Below are 16,564 nucleotides of genomic sequence, written 5' to 3' on the forward strand. Positions count from 1 at the left end.
ATTGGTTGTAAACCCAAACACATGACTGCCTCATCACTGTCTGAATGTACAGCCCCCTAGGTCTTAAAGGCATATGTCTCCAATGCTGGCTGTATGCCTGAACACACAGAGATCTATGGGATTAAAGGCATGTGCCATCACCGCCACACTCTATCTATGGTTCTAATAGCTCTGACCCCCGAACAACTTTATTTATTAACATACAATCAAAATCATATTTCAGTACAATTAGAATACCACCACATTTCCCCTTCTCTATTTTAATAAAAAGAAAAAAAGCAAAAGGTTATAACTAACAAAAGAAAAACTATATACAAAAGTATAATAACTATATACAATATATACAAGTAATAAATACCTAAAAAGGTATTTGACAAATCAGAGAAAATAATTCCATTATCTATCCTATTTTGGTAAATCCAAGATGTATCTAATGCACTTTCTATACTAATTAATTTTCAACTATAACTAACTAATCTTCAACTCCCTCAGAGACCCAAGAAGAAAATAATATTAGCTAACAAAAAAAAAAAAAAAACAGGAAGTGCGAGCAAGCAACTTCCAAAAAAATTGTGAGGTGACAGAAACAGCCAGCTGCCTGGACAGTCACGGGAGGTTTCCGCAGTGTTGGGGCATCATCTTCAGCCTATAGGCTTAGTGTATCTGACAGAATAATTTGTGAATTAGGATGTACACAAGGTCAACAGTTCAACCTCACATTGGGTGAGAGCAGTCCATGTACCAGAAACACCTCAATTCCACTAGTGTCCTGTCATGATTCAGGATTTTAAATTCTGGAAATTGTTGACAGTTTTTGAATTCAGCTGTCCATTCTTCTTGGCTGTGTATATATGGCTTCATCTCAGCATCCCCTTCTTCTCCACATCCCTCTATTAAATGCTAATCTACTATGAAGAGGGGTGAGCTTTCAGCTGCTGTTCCATTGTACAACAGAATCCATCGGCCCTCTGCCTGTTAAGCTGCCTTCAAAGAAAAGGGCACTGTACCTTTTCCGGATTGCGAAGGCCACTTCAGGGATAGGGCCATATTGTCCTGGCCTCAGAAGATGCCTTTTGATAAAGCCATAACCACACTTGTTTTGGCAAGAATCAGTAGTCCTTTGTTTCGTGTCCTGTCTGTCCATTTTGTCCTGTTGAATCGAGGATACTTTGTTGTCCAGTGGCTAACTTTTGCCAAAATGAAAGTTGACTCCATATGCAGTTTCTTCAATGCCCATATTTTCTCTGAAGTAGATTGGTACTGCCAGGAGCCGACATGTCTCAAAAAAGAAAAATTTTCTAAGTTATTAAAACATTTTAAATGCCATATTCTGTAGATCTCTGAAGGGTTTGAAGATGACCTGTCTAAAACATCTCTGCTCAATTTTTAAAACATATCTAATATGACTACCAGTTCTATTGTAATGTCTAACTACTAACTTTCATTTCTTTATATCCTAATAGTTGGTAATAATAACATTCAAGGATCAGAAAATTGCATTACATTGTTAAATGAATGGTATAAATACAATTAGAAATATACATATAGCATTTTCTAACAATATCAGTTTCAAATTTGTATACAATATAAAACAATCCAATCCAATGTAAAGTATTTAAAACTAGTAATTGTCTTTCTCTTTTCTTTCTTTCTTTTTTTTTAAACAAGAACCTTAAATCTAATCTCCTTTGCTTAGCCTTTTTCCTAACCCTTGACAACAACTTGTAACCAACCCTCCTAAACATTGAAAATCATCCCAGAACCAAAACCCATTAAAAAGACCAAAAAACACCCGCCTCACACCACCTCTTTGGGAATGTGGGTGTCGTTTTCTTAAAATTGCTTCCTGCTGGGTATGGGCGAAGTTTTCTTTATCCTGAAAGAAAAATTTTAGGTTAATTGTCAAATTCTAGGAAAGGTAACTATATCCTTCATTATCCAGTCTGTGTATAATGCCAAAGTTCAGGGTTTATCTCAAGTCCTTATTCAAGTAGTCTTTGAGACTGGATCATCTCAGCTAGTCATCTCAAAATTGCTCTGAGCACCTTGTAGTTCAAAGGTGATCTGTGGATGATGTTTGTCAGATTAATGATATTATTATTGTCCACGTGGAATTGTTGTTGTTGTGGGGCCCCATCTTCTTCCTGGAGACTTCAGTTGATGTTAGGCCTGGCCGTGATTTCTTGCAGAAAACTGATAAGAGACTCGAACACAAAGACATATATATGCAGCTAATTGAAGCCTTTTTTCTAGAATTAGTTAGTACTCTATACGACCATTCATATCTTAACAAAGTTTAAAATGTATATATATCTATATATATATTAATCTTGTAAATTTTGATATAAAATTCATACTTTAAGAAAAGTTTAAAGAATCAGAATAGGATCAAAGAGTTGAGATTAGTAATAGAATAGTCCCCTAATTAATTTGGCTTTTGTCCTGTCCTATAGCAGAAGATGACTCTTTTATTCTGGCATGATACAGGGATTTTGCATTTTTCCTTTTAACAACATGCTTGAGTTTAAAGAAGGAGAGAGCCATTCTCCAACTCCAAAGTCAGCTTTAAATTTTAATTGAACTGGGACTATTAGAAGACAAATAGTGTTAAATCTTTAGAGAAAAGCAGAAACAAACATTTAGAAAGACATAAAATTTTTTAGACAATATATACGCATATGCCGTTTCACTCTGTTTCTTGGGATAGATGATTTATCTCTTCTCTTCAGTTGTCTCATTTGTCCAGTGTTCTTCAGATTCCTTAACCTTCATTCTCCTAAAAGACAAAAACAAAAACCTTTCCCCAAGACTAATTTTAGGGATGTTCCTTTTTGGCAATTTATTATCTGATTAAATGAAAAGGCTTGTATTACTGGTACAAATTAGTTTAAATTGGATGTTCATGCTGGTTGATGAACTATCACCTCCTCTAATTAAGAGGTCTCTCTTGTTCAAATTGAACCTTTATCAATTTTGATGGTACCCACAGCTTATCTTCTCCTGTAGAAACAAAAGCAAAACCTCGTCCCCAATGTAATACATACCCTGGTTTCCATTCTGAGGTCAGCACATCCTTAAAGTATATAGGCTGATTTAATTCTGTAGTTTTTTCTATTATCCAATGTCTCTCTGCAGCTGTTGTTCCTTTCTCATTGACATTCAGAAAATTCAAAGTTAGAAGAGCATTATGCAGTCTATTTCTGGGGGTTTTTGTTACCCATTTCTGTTTATTTAGCATATCCTTTAGAGTTCTGTTTGATCTTTCTATAACTGCTTGACCTGTAGGATTATGTGGTATGCCTGTAATATGCTTTATATTGTAATCATCAAAAAAACTGTTTCATTTTAACAGAGACATATGATGGAGAATTGTCAGTTTTGATTTGTGCAGGTATACCCATGATGGCCATAACTTCTAGCAAATGAGTGATTACAGAATCAGCTTTTTCAGAACTCAAAGTAGTTGCCCATTGAAATCCTGAATAAGTATCGATGGTGTGGTGTACATATTTCAGTTTTCCAAATTCTGCAAAGTGAAACACGTCCATCTGCCAGATTTCATTTCTCTGAGTACCCTTTGGGTTACATCCTGCTGGTAATGGCGTCTGATTGTAGAAGGAACAAGTAGGACATTTCTTTACTATTTCTGTGGCTTGTTGCCAGGTTATGGAAAAATCCTTTTTTAGCCTTTACTATTGACACGATGTTTTTTATGAAATTCTGAGGCCTCCAGCACATTTCCTATCAATAATTTATCAATCTCATCATTGCCTTGTGATAAAGGGCCTGGCAGACCAGTATGGGATCGAATGTGAGTTATATATAAAGGATGATTCCTTTTCCTGATTGTATCTTGTAATTGAATAAATAGTGAAGTTAATTCTGAAGCATCAGGGATAAATTCTGCAGTCTCAATATATAACACCACTCTTTCAGCATACTGAGAGTCAGTTACTATGTTGAGAGGTTCTGAAAAATCCATTAATACCAACAGAATAGCATACAATTCTGATTTTTGCACTGAATTATAAGGACTTTGAACCATTTTACTTAAATTTTCTGATTTATAACCTGCTTTCGTTCTTTGTTGGCATTTGTATAAAATGTACGAACTCCAGATATGGGTTTTTGCCATACAATTCGAGGCAAGATCCAATCAGCTCTCTTGGTAAGATCAATTCTATTGCTTTTGGGATATTTGCTGGTAATTTCTCCAAAAAAATTACTGCAAGCTCTTTGCCAAGGTTCACTTTCTTTCCATAATTTTTCAATGTCCTCCTTAGTTAATGGTACAACAATTTCTGCTGGGTCTATTCCTGCTAATTGACGAAGTCTCAATTTTCCTTTGCAAATCAAGTCAGAGATTTTTTCCACATAAGTTTTTAATTTTTTATTTGGTTTATTTGGTAAAAATATCCATTCCAATATAATATCTTCCCTCTGCATTAATATTCCAGTAGGAGAATGCCTAGAAGATAAAATAACCAAAATGCAATCCAGCTTTGGATCAATACGATCCACATGCCCTTCATGTACTTTCTTTTCTACCAAGGCCAATTCTTTTTCAGCTTCAGGTGATAATTCTCTTGGACTATTTAAGTCCTTTTCACCTTCTAAGGTTTTGAACAAATTAGTCAGTTCATCATTTTTTACCCCAACAATACTTCATAGATGAGAAATGTCTCCAAATACTCTTTGAAAGTCATTAAGAGTCTGTAGTCTATCTCTCCTAATTTGCACCTTTTGGGGTCTAATTTTTTGTAGCTCTATTTTATATCCTAAATAATTAATAGAATCTCCTCTTTGTATCTTTTCAGGAGCAATTTATAATCCCCAGCAAGGCAAATTTTTCTTTACTTCTTCAAACATTCTTTCTAAAGTATCTGCATTTGAGTCAGCTAGTAAAATATCATCCATATAATGATAAATTATAGATTTAGGAAATTTTTTACATATCACTTCCAATGGCTGTTGTACAAAATATTGACACAGAGTTGGGCTATTCAACATTCCCTGTGGGAGGACCCTCCATTGAAATCTTTTAACCAGTTGAGAATTATTATAAGTAGGCACTGTAAAAGCAAATCTTTCTTTGTCTTTTTCTTGTAAGGGTATTGAAAAGAAACAGTCTTTTAAATCAATAACTATGAGAGGCCATCCTTTTGGTAATAGAGTAGGCAAAGGCATTCCAGATTGTAGAGAGCCCATTGGCTGAATTACTTTGTTAATTGCTCTAAGGTCTGTTACCATTCTCCATTTACCAGATTTCTTTTTAATAACAAATACAGGAGAATTCCAAGGGCTGGTTGATTCTTCAATATGCTGAGCATTTAACTGTTCTTCTACCAGCTCTTCTAAAGCCTGGAGTTTCTCTGTTGTTAAAGGCCATTGCTGGACCCATACAGGCTTGTCTGTTAACCATTTTAAAGGTAGAGCTGTTGGTGTCTTTGGAAGATCATCAGTTATTGTGACCTGTTCTTGTATAATATGGATGGTTGGTGACCACTCATTAGAACAATATCTTCTAATATTTCTCTCAGTAACATGTGCTAGTTTATGATTTGTTTCTGAGATTGGAGGGATGTTAATCTGAGTATTCCATTGTTGCAACAAGTCTCGACCCCATAGGTTCATAGTTATGTTAGCCACATATGGTTTTTATTTTCCTCTCTGTCCTTCTGGACCTATACATTCGAGCCATCTTGCACTCTGTTTTACCTGAGATAATGTCCCAATTCCTAACAGTTGAATGTTTACCTCCTGAAGAGGCCAAGTTGGATGCCAAAATTCTGGTGCAATTATGGTAACGTCCGCACCTGTGTCTACCAGACCAGACAACAAAACACCATTTATTTTTATCGTTAATTTTGGTCTTTGTTCATTAATAGAAGTTTGTCAAAAAATTTTCTTTATGTTTTCTCTTGAATTTTCTATTCTCTCTGTTTCATCATCCTGACCAGCATGATTTATTCCAATAGGCATTTGGTTATTTAATCGCTCTCCAGAGCAGGCATTTCCTCTATGGCTGCAGGAAAGGTTTGAACTGGATTTGCAATGGGGACCTGCGTGAGGCCTCTCCGGGATTTTCCCGAAGACTGAGGCAAAGGATTATCCTGTCTGTCCTTTGTTGATCTACATTAGTTGGTCCAGTGTTTTCCCTTACCACACCTTCTGCATACTCCAGAAGGAAGGGGCATTCTATTGCCATTGTTCCTTGAAGAAACATTGTTTCTAGGAATGACCTGTTTACAGTCCCTTTTCAAATGTCCTTGCTTTCCACCTCCAAAACATCTAACATTCCTCAAACCTTTTGAAATTGCTTTTCCTACCCACATATCATCATGCTCATCAACCTCAACATTAACTGTATCTCTAATCCAATCTTCCAAAGGTGCAGATCTTGCCCTTAATGGCCTGATTATTCTTTTGCATGCTGCATTCACATTCTCAAAAGCCAAAGATTCAATTATTGCCTTACCAGCTTCTGAATCCAAGACCATTCTCTTTACTGCTGAAGCCAGTCTTTGTAAAAAATCTGTAAAAGATTCTTTTGGGCCTTGCATAACCTTTGTATATGACTCAGATTTTTTTCCTGGTTCCTCAACTCTGTCCCATGCATTCAAGGTTGCCGTTCAACATAAAATTAGGGTTTGGACATTATATAAACATTGTGTTTGTACTGAAGCATATTGGCCTTCTCCAGTAAGCTGATCCTGGCAAACTTGTATTCCTTTATCCCTCCATTGTTTTTCTATGTTTTTAGTCTCATCCTTAAACCATGTTAGAAATTGAAGTCTCTGGCTGGGTTCCAGAACACCTTGTGCAAGGTCCCGCCAGTCCTGTGGTACAATCCTATTATATGTTGACCAAGAGTTTAACATTTGCTTTATATATGGGGAATGCATGCCATAAGATTCTATTGCTTCCTTAAACCTTTTTAAATCCAACATTTAATTGGAGCCCAATTATTTTGTGTAGCCATTTGATCAGGCATCTGCTGTACAGTTACAGGATAAATTAAGGGTGACTGTGTGAAAACAGGCTTTTTTTCTGTAACCTTATGATCCAGACTTGAAACAACTTCACTGTTAATTTCTTCTGTCTGAATTTTTACAGGTTTAACAAGTTCTTCTAAAACTGTTATCCTTGCACTGAAATTGACTATCTTTTTAAATATTAAAATGAGGTTTAGCATAGTGATAAACTGCATAATTCCACCAATACTAATCTTCTCATATAGTTGTTCCATTGTCAGACTGCCTAAAATTTCGAACAAAAACCAATTTTCTTCCAATGTACACATAAAACCCATTTTTTTTAATGTGGAAAAAAATTCTCTTTTAAATAGTTTTCTGTCAAATATCTGATATGTTGTGACTTACCAAATCTGCATAGAACAGTAGAAATCCGAGGGGATTTTCAAAACAGCCACCTAGTGTCCGAGGTGTAAATCCAGAGAGAGAGAGAGAGAACGCACAAGAAAGCTTAGTCGCTAAAGGTTAAATCCAGCCACGTGTTCCCTCTTGAGCCGAGTCAAGGCTTGGCTCTGGCTTCCTTAAGCTCCAACCACGTGCATTGGCTTTACAGGCGGGACCCTGTTCGGCAGGGCAGTTCTGAATTGTTTGTAGCACCGGCTTTAAGCAAGCAGGCTCACAGTTAGTCCGGCCTGAAGCCAAGCAGACCTAGGCCTGGGCTAGGAAGCTGACCGCTCGGACTAGGGGGCCGCCCGGCCTGCTGCCCTCGGGGGAGGGGGGGGAAGCGGACCTGCCGCCAAGCCAAATGGTTTTTAATGGATTCTTGTGACGTTGGGTGCCAGATGTAGATGTAACCAGCCGTCTTATTAAATAAGAAACACAGAACTAATGTAAAAGAGAAAGCCGAGAGGTCAGAGCTCAGAGCTAAAACCTCACCCTTCCTCTGGTGTCCCAGCTTCCCAAAAAGAGAGCTATTTCCTGTGTGTAAGTCGTTTCATAGTCATTCTGCCTTCTCATTGGTTATAAACCCAAACACGTGATTGCCTCGTCACTGTCTGAATGTACAGCCCCCTAGGTCTTAAAGGCATATGTCTCCAATGGGGGTTGTATCCCTGAACACACAGAGATCTATGGGATTAAAGGCGTGTGCCACCACCGCCACACTCTGTCTATGGCTCTAATAGCTCTGACCCCCGAGCAACTTTATTTATTAACATACAATCAAAATCACATTTCAGTACAATTAGAATACCACCACATTGTAACTGGTTTTATGTTGATGTCTTTGATCCACTTGGACTTGAGTTTTGTGCATGGTGACAGATATGGATCTATTTGCAGTCTTTACATGCTGACATCCAGTTATGCCAGCACCATTTGTTGAAGATGCTTTCTATTTTCCATTGTACAGTTTTGGCTTCTTTGTCAAAAATCAGGTGTTCATACAAGTGTGGATTAATTTCAGGGTCTTCAATTTGATTCCATTGGTGCACATGTCAGTTTTTATGCCAGTACCAAACTGTTTTTATTACTATAGCTTTATAGTAGAGCTTGAAGTCAGGGATGACCTACAGAGGTTATTTTATTGTACAGGATTCTTTTAGTTATTCTGGGTATTTTGCTTTCCCATGAAGTTGAGTATTGCTCTTTCTAAGTCTGTGAAGAATTTCTTTGGGATTTTGATGGGGATTGCAGTGAATCTGTAGATTGCTTTTGGTAAGATTGCCATTTTAAGTATGTTAATCCTACCTATCCATGAGCATGGGAGATCTTTTCATTTTCTGATATCTTCCTTGATTTCTTTCTTCAGAGACTTAAAGTTCTTATCATACAGGTCTTTCACTTGCTTAGTTAGAGTTACCCCAAGGTATTTTATATTATTTGTGGCTATTGTAAAGGGTGATGTTTCTCTGATTTCTTTCTCAGCCCACTTATCATTTGTATATAGGAAGGCTACTGATTTTTTGAGTTAATCTTGTATCCTGCCACCTTACTGAAGGAGTTTATCAGATGTAGGTGTTCTGGAATTTTGGAAGTCGCTTATGTATACTATCATACCATCTGCAAATAGTAAAAGCTTGATATCTTGCTGTCTAATTTCTATCCCTTTGATCTCCCTTTGTTGTCTTATTGCTCTAGCTGGAACTTTAAGTACTATAATGAATACATATGGGGAGAGTGAACAGCTTTGTCTTCTTCCTGATTTTAGTGGAATTATTTTGAGTTTCGCTCAATTTAGTTTGATGTTGGCTATTGGCTTGCTATAAATTGCCCCTATTATGTTTAGGTATATTCTTTGTATTCCTGATCTCTCCAAGACCTTTATCATGAAGGGGTGTTGGATTTTGTCAAAGGTGTTTTCAGCATCTAATGAGATGAACATGTGTTTTTTTTTTCTTTCAGTTTGTTTATATGGTGTATTACATTGACAGATTTTCATATGTTGAACTGTCCTTGCATCCCTTGGATAAAGCCTACTTGGTCATGGTGGATTTTTTTTTATTTGTTCTTGGATTTAGTTTGCCACTATTTTATTGAGTATTTTTGCATCAATGTTCATGAGGGAGATTAGTCTGTAATTCTCTTTCTTTGTTGCATCTTTGTGTGGTTTGGTATCAGGGTAACTGTAGCCTCATAAAAAGAGTTTGGTAATGTTCCTTCTGTTTCTACAGTGTGGAACAATTTGAAGAATATTGGAATTAGCTCTTCTTTGAAAATTTGGGAGAATTCTGTGCTGAATCTGTCTGGTCCTGGGCTTTTTTTTTGGTTGAGAGAGTTTTGATGACTGCTTCTATTTCCTTAGGGGTTATTAGTCTGTTTAAATGGTTTATCTGGTCTTGATTTAACCTTGGTATGCAGTACCTATCCAAAAAATTGTCCATTTCTTTCAGATTTTTCAATTTAGTGGAGAACAGGTTTTTGAAGTATGACCTGATGATTCTCTGGATTTCCTCATTATCTGTTGTTATGTCTCCCTTTTCATTTCTGATTTTGTTAATTTGGATGTTCTCTCTCTCTCTCTCTCTCTCTCTCTCTCTCTCTCCCTCTCTCCCTTTTGGCTAATTTTGATAACGGCTTGACTATCTTGTTGATTTTTTCAAAGAACCAACTCTTTGTTTCACTGATTCTTTGTATTGTTCTCTTTGTTTCTATTTCATTGATTTCTGTCCTCAGTTTGATTATTTCCTGGTGTCTATTCCTCCTGGATGAGTTTTCTTCTTTTTGTTTTATAGCTTCCAGGTGTGCTATTAAGTCGCTAGTGTGAGATTTCTCCATTTTCCTTATGTGGGTATTTAGTTCTATGAATTTTCCTCTTAGCACTGCTTTCATAGTGTCCCATTAGTTTGGGTATGTTTTACTCTCATTTTCATTGAATTCTAGGAAATCTTTATTTTCTTTTTTTATTTCTTCTTTGACCCTTTGGTGATTCATTTGAGCATTATTCAGTTGCCATGAGATTAATATTTCTGTAATTTTTGTTGTTGTTGAAATCTAAGTTAAGTCATGGTGGTCTGATAAAATACAGGAGATTATTCCAATTATGTTTTAATCTTTTGAGATTTGCTTTTTGATTGAGCATGTAGTCAATTTTAGAGAAGCTCTCATGGGGTGCTGAGAAGAAGGTATATTCTTTTGTGTCAGAGTTGAATGTTCTGTAGATCTCTATTAAGTTCATTTGAGTCATAACTTCTGTTAGGTCCCTTATTTCTCTGTTAAGTTTCAGTCTGGCAGATCTATCCTGTGGTGAGAGTGGGGTGTTGAATTCTCCCACTACTACTGTGTGAGGTTTGGTATGCTATTTAAGCTATAGTAATGTTTCTTTTACAAATGTGGGTGCCCTTGTGTTTGGGGCATAAATGTTCAGAATTAAGACTTCACTTGGTGGATTTTCCCTGTGATGAATGTGTAATTTCCTTCCTGATATCTTTTGATTGATTTTAGTTTGAAGTCTATTTTGTTTTACTAGATATTAGCATAGCTACACCCGCTTGGTTCTTAAATTCATTGTATTGGAAAAATCTTTCCCCAGCATTTTACTCTGAGGTAGTGTCTGCCTTTGAAGTTGAGATGTGTTTCTTGTATGCAGCAGAAGAATGGATCCTGTTTTCATATCCATTCTCTTAGCCTGTGTTGTTTTATAGGCAAATTGAGACCTGTAGCTAGAGTTTTCCTGCCTTGCCCACAGTCAGGACAAATCTTTGTCACCCGCCAGTCCCACAGCCACTCAGACCCAACCAAGTAAACACAGAGACTTATATTGATTACAAACTGTATGGCCATGGCAGGCTTCTTGCTAACTGTTCTTATAGCTTAAATTAATCCATTTCCATAAATCTATACCTTGCCACGTGGCTGGTGGCTTACGGGCTTCTTCACATGCTGCTGGTCATGGCGGTGGCTGGCAAAGTCTCTCTGCCTCAGCCTTCCACTTCCCAAAATTCTCCTCTCTCCTTGTCCCACCTACTTCCTGCCTGGCCACTGGCCAGTCAATGTTTTATTTATTGACCAATCAGAGCAATTTGACATACAGACCATCCCACAGCAGAGACCATTGATATTAAGGGATATTAATGACCAGTGATTGTTAATTCCTGTTATTTTTTGTTGGTAGTGTTGTGTGTTTCTCTTCTTTGGTATTTGTCGGTATGGGATTATCTATTGCCTGTGTTTTCATGGGTGTATATAACTTCCTTAGGTTGGATTTTTCCTTCTAATGCTTTCTATAAGCCTGAATTTGTGGATAGGTATTATTTAAATCTGGTTTTACCATGAAATATTTTGTTTACTACACCCATGATGATTGACAGTTTTGCTGGATATAATAGTCTGGCTTGGCACTCATGGTATCTTAGTGTCTGCATAATATCTTTCTAGGACCTTCTGGAATTCAGAGTCTTTGTTGAGAAATCAGATGTTATTCTGATGGCTCTGCCTTTATATGTTACTTGGCCTCTTTCCTTTCAGCTCTTAATATTTTTCTTTATTCTGTATTTTTAGTGGTTTGATTATTATGTGTCAAGGGGACTTTTTTTTGTATCCAGTCTATTTGGTGTTCCATAAGCTTCTTGTATCTTCATAGGCATTTCCTTATTAGGTTAGGAAAGTTTTCTTCTATGATTTTGTTGAATATATTTTCTGTGCCTTTAAGTTGGTATTCTTCTCCTTCTTCTATCCCTATTATTGTTAGGTTTGGTCTTTTCATGGTGTCCCAAATTTCCTGGATGTTTTGTGTTATGACCTTTTTGGCTTTAGTGGGTTTTTTTTGTTTGTTTGTTTTGTTTTTTTGACTGACGAATCTATTTTCTCTATCATATCTTCAATGCCAGAGATTATCTCTTCAATCTCTTGCATTCTGTTGGTTATGCTTGCATCTGTAGTTCCTGCTTATTTACTCAGATTTTCCATTTCCAGCATTCCCTCAGTTTGTGTCTTCTTTATTGCCTCCATTACAGTTATCAAATCTTGGAATGTTTCCTTCACCTGTTTAATTGCTTTTCTTGGCTTTCTTTAAGGGATTATTGATTTCTTCCAATTTTTGGCCTGTCTTTTCCTCAATTTCTTTATTAATTTCTTCCAATTTTTTGTTTGTCTTTTCTTCAAATTCTTTAAGGGATTTTTTTTTCATTTCCTCTTTAAAGGCCTCTATCATCATCTTAAAGTCATTCTTAAGGTCAATTTCTTCTGTTTCTTCTGCATTGGGATGTTCAGGTCATGCTGAAGTAGAACCACTAGGTTTTGATGGAGCCATATTTGTCTTTATGTTGTTGACTGTATTTTTGCACTAGCGTCTGCCCATCTCTTCCTCCACTCAGTGCAAGCGGTGTCTGTGTCTGAGGGAGCCTCTCTTGGTCTGATCGAAATTCTTGGTTCAGTGGAAGCTCTTGGTCTAATTAGGCCATTGGTCCAATCGGTACTGATGAACTCTGTATCTCAGGAAGCAGCTCTTAGTCCAATTGGTGCTGGCAGGCTTTGTCTCAGGGAGCAGTTGCACTCTCCAAGGGAGGGTGGGGTTTGGGGGAGGTGGGGCTTGAGGGTTACAGGGTCTGGTGGGGGGTGCTGGTAGTCCAACCTATCTGCAGGCTTCTGCCTACTGGCCTGAAACTGGGACTGCAATGGGTGTGGGGGCACAGGGTTGAGCCCCTGGGCCCAAAGCCTAGAGGCTGGTGTGTTTGACTGTGAGGACAAAGACTCACCTCTTAGTCCAATTGGTGCTGAGGAGGGCTCTGTCTCAGGGAGCAGTTACAGTCTCCTCCAAGGGTCGAGTAAATGTTCTTAACAAGTCTCAGCCTAGGAAAAATCTACTTAGTTATTTCGGCATGTTGAATGAATATCAGCTGGGAGATTGGCTAAACAAAAAAGTTCAGGAGAAATAATGTTGCAGTGTTTTTCTGATGTTTAATGATGCTGCTTTATGCGAGGCATAACTTTCTACATAAAAGGCAGTAAGAAAAAGTAAGGAGATATTATCCCATATTAATCCATGATGAGATATTTTAATATTCTGGAAAAAATTATGTTGTAAATTGCATAGAGAATTATTTTCCAAAATTAGTAACTGATCCAAAACATGCAAAATTATAATAATCCAATTTCATATAAAGTGATGAATAGTTCATTTCAAAACACTTGGAAATGCAATTAGACAATGTGAACAGCCTGAATATGAAACACGGACATCTGGCATGAACTCAAGTTGATTTACTTAAGTTGTAGATATGGGGAGGGGGAAAGTTGAACTAAGACTATGATAATTGAGATCAATCATCTACCCATTCTTAAATCAACTTTATGCTGAAAATCATTAACTAGGAATATTTGTGAAAAATTCCCATTTCTGTATCACCTAAGTCTGAGTCAAAGGATTTCCAATCAAACTTAGAATGTTTTGTATATGAAAGATACAAAAGTTGGAGCTGCCATCCACCCTTAGACATTTCTGAATAGCAATCACCAAAGTGTCACTCTCAAGATTTGTTTACATTCCAAATTACAACAGTATATTAGCAATTCAGTATGCAGTGTGAATTTTGAGAACTCTCAATCTGATTGCTCATAGCAATACTATATTCCTTTTAAATGTTGGCTATTGTAGTTACTTGATATTCTACAATGTGTTTATACTTTCTGTTGTTGATAGACATCTGGGATGATTTCCCTGGTTGGGATAATAATACTAGAGTTTCTGTGTAAAATTAAATGTCTAGAGTAAATACAGGTAAATGAAATGCCTGGGTTTTTTGCTAAGTGGATGATTAACATTAGACGATACTGTCTACCCATTTTCTGAATTGCTCATATCATCTAACATTAGCAAACACCATGTGTGAATTCACCTGCATCATAGCCTGCTTACAACTTGCCTTGTCTGTGTGCTTAATTTAGGCATTTTATGGATGTCATAGGGATGTTTCACATGCTAGTAAGTTTGACATGACATACAGATTTACAATATTATGTTGATTTTATTCCTAAATATTATAGGATCTAGAACATCAAAACTGTTTTATCAAACTCATTTTTTATGTATCTAGTCAATGTAATCTGGGCCCTTTCCATGATATTAATGCTTACTAAATTTGGAAAATGTCAAGTAAGTGTAGACTCTTTTAAAATGGAGTAATTGTGAAGCACCTGGAATCCATGTGTGTGTGTGTGTATTTCAATGTTTAGAGATGTGGAGAAGCTGAAACATCCATGGTTGTAGTGGTCATGATGCCAGCCCTTCTTAACACCATAGGTATAGTCAGATATGTTTTGAAATCAGCAGTATAATGACCTCAAACTCTTGTTTCTTAAGAAATCAGATAATTTGAAGTTACTTAAAGCATAATGATTACACTTATTCCTCAGCTTCCTAGAGTACATGTGTGGAATGAATCTTGAGTAACAAAATAAGAATTATCCAGGAAATGAAAAACTAATGCAAAACAGAAAATGCCTGCAGAATGAATATATAAAGTGTTTAGAACTCTTCTTCTTTACCTGGAGAAGGATAGCTTTAAAACATTACCATTGATCACTGTAACAACTTGTTATGATACATATGTTGAGAATATATTAATGGTCTTAGGACACCTTGAGAACTTATTATGATCCCTGCACTGTGACAATTAATTCAAAGCTTAGTATAAGTCTAAGTGACTCAAAGTACAGCAGTTATTATGTTAACTTAAATCTATTTTAATCACTTTCTACTGTGTACCAGAAAAAAATTAAACTCAGGTCTGTCTAAATTAAATTTTATACAATTTCACTACTACTGTGTTGATTTTCTGACAAAAAAAATTGTTGGGAGTTACCTTCCTCATTGGAAAAATAAATACAAATATTCCAAATGCTTTATCCGTGTGTGGTAATTTACCCACACCTAGCTTCCTTGTGCCTTGGAGAGTTCTAGTTTATATAATCACTTTCTTCTAGTTACAAAAAATCTTGATTATTTGTGGAAGATTAATCTAGGATATTAGAGAACCAAGACTCAAAGTAATAATGAATAAAATAAAACTGAAAGTTTTTTCATTTAAAATTTGTATATACCTACATTAGATAAAACATTGATTTCCATGTGAGCTATGGGATGACTAAATCAAAACAATTAGCATAGCCTAGCATCTGCTACCTGGAATATTTATCATCTTATTGTGGTGAGAAAATTTAAAGTCTACCTACCCTGCCAGCAATGTTCAAGTATGTGGTTCATTGTTATCAACCATGATACCAACATGTATACAATACGAACAAAACACAGAACAGATTTCTTGAGCTTATTCTTCCTACTTACTTGATATTGTATCATCCTGAACTAACCTCTCTCCAATCCCATTTATTTCCAGGCTTTCAGAAACACTACTTAATCTGCACTTCTGAAATGTCACTGTTTTAAAATAAAGTGAGACCATAGGGTTGGAGGAATGGATCAGTGGGAAAGAGCATTGTTGCTTTGGAACAAGACTTATGTTCATTTCCCAGCACCCACATGGTGGCTAGCATCTATCTGTAAATTCAGGTCCAAGAAATCTGATCCTCGATCCTAATCTGTACCACTGCCTGCATATGGTGCACAGAAATACATGCATGCAAAACACCCTGTGCACATAAAATAAAATAAGTAAATCTTAAAAGTGAGACAATGGAGTATTTGTCTTTCAATGCCATAATTACTTCATTTAATTGAATGTCCTCCAGACCCATGCAAATTTACCATTAAAACAAAAAACAGAGCTTACTTTTTTAAGGTTAAATCTTATTCCATTGTGAATAGGCCACTTTCTAAGAATTTTTGACCCTCTGAAAGACACTAAGGTTGATGACATACCTTAGTTATTGTGAAATATGCTTCAAAAAAATCAGAGTGCAGATATGTCTTCCTTTGACATATTGATTCCATTTCCTTTGATTATGTGTCCATTTAGTGGATTACTGGATCATATAATTAAAGTACTTTAATATATTTTAAGAACATTATACTGGTGTCTATTTTTTGCATAATTAGATGCAAGAATTCCTGGAGTAAAAATTCTATTCAGCTGTAAAGACAAAATTATAGAACTTGCTTGTAAAAGCAAGGAGTTGGAAAATATTATAAGTAG

This window comes from Peromyscus leucopus, chromosome 2 (assembly GCF_004664715.2).
Source record: "Peromyscus leucopus breed LL Stock chromosome 2, UCI_PerLeu_2.1, whole genome shotgun sequence".
Lineage (NCBI taxonomy): Eukaryota > Metazoa > Chordata > Mammalia > Rodentia > Cricetidae > Peromyscus > Peromyscus leucopus.